The sequence below is a fragment of the Triticum urartu genome, chromosome 7A (genome assembly GCF_056163025.1).
Source record: "Triticum urartu cultivar PI428250 chromosome 7A, HENAU_Tu73, whole genome shotgun sequence".
Classification (NCBI taxonomy): Eukaryota; Viridiplantae; Streptophyta; class Magnoliopsida; order Poales; family Poaceae; genus Triticum; species Triticum urartu.
In genome coordinates, this window is record NC_141879.1 from 425,382,071 (window position 1) to 425,386,713 (window position 4,643).

Genomic DNA, 4,643 nt, shown 5'->3' on the forward strand with positions numbered 1-4,643 from the left:
AACCGATATGGAAACCTTTGCCTTATGCCTCGGGACTCCTCGTCTGTGCTTGCCCCCTTTAGCACCAAAGAGGAAACGAGGACACTGCGCGCGCTGGCGCTCGCCTGGCGCCCGCCTGGCTCCAGTCGTCATGGCTTGCGTCACACAAACCTCGTGAGGTGTCCCTTGCCTTGATCTCTCCACCCCTCGCGAGCCAGCCTGATGAGGCCGCCCCTGAGGAGGTCTTGCGTCGTCTGCCTCGCGAGGCTTGGCCCCTCGCGAGGGTCTTGAGTGTTTGCTGGTGAAGATGGGCCGTACAGGGCCGCTGGGGGAGCCATGCCGCGGGCCGCTGGTAGGCAAGTCTGGGGACCCCCGTTCCTAGAACGATGACAGAGTGCAACAAAAGGTCACAATAGCAACCAGGTAAAGTAGATAACCCTATTTACACAGAGGTGCAAATGAAACAACCAGTGGTCAATAACGGTGGATGACACAGAAGCCAACAAAAAGAAGCATCGAACTTATCTCAATGGGAAAGAAAGCAAGACAGTAGCATTGATTAATATTAACAGAGAGATTATATTAACAATAAAATTCGTTAAACATGTAATTTGCTTTTAACTATGGCATTGCATCAATTTTCCAGCGACATTATTAGAGGGTGTTTGTTTACAGGGACATTTTTATGTAGGGACTAAAAAAAGTCCGTGTCACTCCCATCTAAACCAAACAGGAGGGACTTTTATGGACTAAAGAAAGAAGACCCCGAGGGAGAGTCTTTTTGGGACTTTTTCCAACAGTTGCCCCTGCCCCGCATCGCAGCTTGTCTCTATTAGTTCATTACTAGGGGTAACATGGTCTTTTAGCATGTCGTTTAATAACCTCTACTCCATGTTTAGTCCCTGGAACAAAGCAGGTAGGGACTAGGGAGTTTTTAACCAAACAGGGCCTTAGATTAACAACAGCTAAAGAGTTGCATGGGACAGTCGATGCACCAGCACCATGTGCATCTACCGATGTATGAAGGGGTGATACACAGTCTGTTGCAACAAAGAACAAAAACAACCAAGGAGCATATTTGTGTTGGTCCCAGTTTTGATATCTCTAGACACCTTTCCCTATGTGAGCGCAACAAAACTATTCCCGCTCAAACTCTACAACCTTGTCCCCCAAACAAAAGATCAGTTCATTACAGATGTTCATACTGTATTTGTCATTGTTTCCCCTTTTCACCCAACTTAGGTGCTGGATAGCCAATCTGTACTAGTACTTTCCCCCTTCCTTTCCTCTTTGAACCACATCCCAGATTCATGCTATACAGCTTTCCCCACTACTTTCCTGTTTGATCCAACACCTAGAATCGAGTGCAGAAGCGGAAAAAGCCCACATGGAGCTAGAGCAATGCATGTGGAATAAGTAAATTATACCTTAATGTTCTTAGGGTGTGGTTCGGTGGGCGACCGGAGGCTGTTTGGCCCACACTATGTATGGCGGCGAGGAAGAAGGGGTCGGAGGCCCTCCCGCGCCGCCGCTGGGTGAACGAGAACAGCTGCGCCGGTAGTGGATTCCCTCCCTCGACAATGGTGACAGCGTTAAGCCTCCTTCCCTTCCCGGCGGACGGATCCTACCGGCTCTTTGACCAGCAGAGAGGGGAGAGAGCGGGGCCAACGAAGTCTTGTTTAGATCTGGAGAGGGTGAGAGAGTGTGAAGAGAGCAACTACAAGTGCTGAGGCTGCAGCGTGTATATATATACTGGAGAGAGAGTGTGAAGAGTGCAAACTCTAGAAAACAAGTGCCGAGGCTGCAGCGTATACGCAATGAGGTGATTATACGGTCACTATGAGATCGTATAGCTCCGTATCCATCCATTTTGACTAGTCAAATAATCCTCCTGGCACCGCCCCAGATCACTTTCTCTCTCTGTCATGCGGGGCCTACCTGTCATTGGGTGGAAGAAAGAAGTCAAACAAAAACAAAATTATGCTCAAGTGTAGTTATCGAAACCGAGACCTCAAGTTTGATGAGCGAACAGGCTAACCAGCTACTCCACCCCCATGTTATGGTTAACGAGAGGAAAATAACCTTTAATACATTCCTGCATTCGTGTGACAAGCATGCCATGTTTTTTTGCGTGGGAGTCATTGGGATATAAATCATAATCGTGTCATGTAGCTTTGGTGGTAAGGTCTTTTGGAATTTAAAGTAGTGTTGGTAGTACAGAAATAATGCAGCCTTAGTCACCTTAATTTTCTCCATGTAGTACGTTGGGTCCCACCAGTCAGAGTGTGAAACAAACAAATTAATAAGAAAAATTAAAAGCGCCAGCGTTGTATCTTACCTCACACATCTCAGTACTGCTTGTGAACACTGTCCAATTGATCCCTCTGTTCGCTCACGCACTATTTTAAGTGAATCCTTATTATAACATGCACATAATTTTGGGCACTTGTATTCGAACTAAGTCAGTGTGCCACCGTATCTCGTACTACTCCCTCCGTCTAGGTGTAATAAGTCACGTTAGAAGGTGCAGCGGGTCCAAGGTGCAAGTAGATTTTTTTTCAAAATGAGGTGCAAGCAGATTGGAGGAGAAGAAGAAACTTGACCGGTCATTCCTCCAATAAAGCCTTGATTTCTGTCTCTAAACGCAACAATTAATCACAACAACTAAGAGATGTCGTTTTAGCTACCATGTAGGGCCACGTATTAACTCGCGTGCATCAATGCGGAGTTGCGCTCCATGCATTGGGTTTTCGAGGGAGATAACAAGGCAGAGTAAGGAGCGTTTCGTTACATGGCTAGGCTGGTCCTAGTGGTGAGTAAGTTGGACTACTAACACACATATCTTATTAGTCTATGTTACTACTTTCATAGTAGGTAGTAACATATGGATGGTAACATGCAAGTCTTCATTAATTGAGATATAGACTCATTTTACCTCGGCGTGTGTGTGTGTTTAACATCATGTGTGTGTTAGACTAGTCACAATGGGGAGTAACTTAGAGTAGTAGCATGCATATGTTACTAGTCTATGTTACTACCTCCACAGTGGGTAGTAACATATGTATTGTGTCATGCATCACTGCATTTATTACGTTGTAGACTCATCTTTTCTTGATATGTGTGATGTTACAGTAACTAGATATGTTACCACATGCCTCTCTTTCTTCATTTATTATATGCCACATCACCTATTTTGCCTAGATAAGTATGATGTTACCACCTATGTTACTCCCACTATGGGTAGTCTTAGAGAGAGCACCACATCGACCTATTCCTACAGAGAGATGGTGTGTAGTGTACGATCTAGCCGCGAGAGTTGGTGCATCCTCTCGTTTCCGAGCGTCCGGTCAAGACCGGCAGGACAGCTGCCACGCCCGCTCCTGACCAGCATGGCCCACCCAAAGCCCCTCCATTGCCCGCGCGCGCTTCCCGCCTGAAACGGTCAGCGCCGCTCCAAAGAATTGGTGCCGCATTCATGCCCGGGCAGAGCGGACGCGACCTCTCACTGGTGCCTGCATTGAAGGGAGAAGCGGATTCAAGAGTGATGGTTGCTTCGTCCATCTACCTGCTTGTCTCTATTAGTTCATTACTAGGGGTAACATGGTCTTTTAACATGTCATTTAATAACCTCTAGTCCATGTTTAGTCCCTGGAATCAAGTAGTTAGGGACTAGGGATTTTTTAACCAAATAGGGCCTTAGATTAACAACAACTAAAGAGTTGCACGGGAGAGTGGATGCACTAGCACCATGTGCATCTACCGATGTATGAAGAGGTGATGCACAGTCGGTTGCAACAAAGACCAAAAATAACCAAGGAGCATATTTGTGTTGGTCCCAGTTTTGTTATCTTTAGACACATTTCCCTATGTGAGCGCAACAAATCTAGTCCCGCTCAAACTCTACAACTTTGTCCCCCAAAACAAAAGATCAGTTCGTTACAGATGTGCGTACCGCGTTTGTCATTGTTTCCCCTTTTCTACCGACTTAGGTGCTGGATAGCCAGTCTATACTAGTACTTTCCCCTTCCTTTCCTCTTTGAACCACGTCCCAGATTCATGCTATACAACTTTCCCCACTACTTTCCTGTTTGATCCAACACCTAGATTCGAGTGCAGAAGCGGAAAAAGCCCACATGTAGCTAGAGCAATGCATGTGGAATAAGTAAATTATACCTTAAGGTTCTTGGGGTGTGCTTCGGTGGGCGACCGGAGGCTTTTCGGCCCACACTATGTACGGTGGCGAGGAAGAAGGGGTCGGAGGCCCTCCTGCGCCGCCGCTGGGTGAAAGAGAACAGCTGCGCCGGTAGTGGCTTCGCTCCCTCGCCAACGGTGACAGCGTTAAGACTCCTTCCCTTCCTAGTGGACGGATCCTACCGGCTCTTTGACTAGCAGTGAGGGGAGAGAGAGAGGCCAACGAAGTCTTGTTTAGATCTGGAGATGGTGAGAGAGTGTGAAGAGAGCAATTACAAGTGCTGAGCTTCCAGCGTGTATATATATACTGGAGAGAGAGTGTGAAGAGTTCAAACCCTAGAAAACAAGCGCCAAGGCTGTAGCATATACGTGATGAGGTGATTATACGATCACTACAAGATCGTATAGCTCCGTATCCATCCATTTTGACCAGTCAAATAATCCTCCTGGCACCGCCCCAGATCACTTTCTCT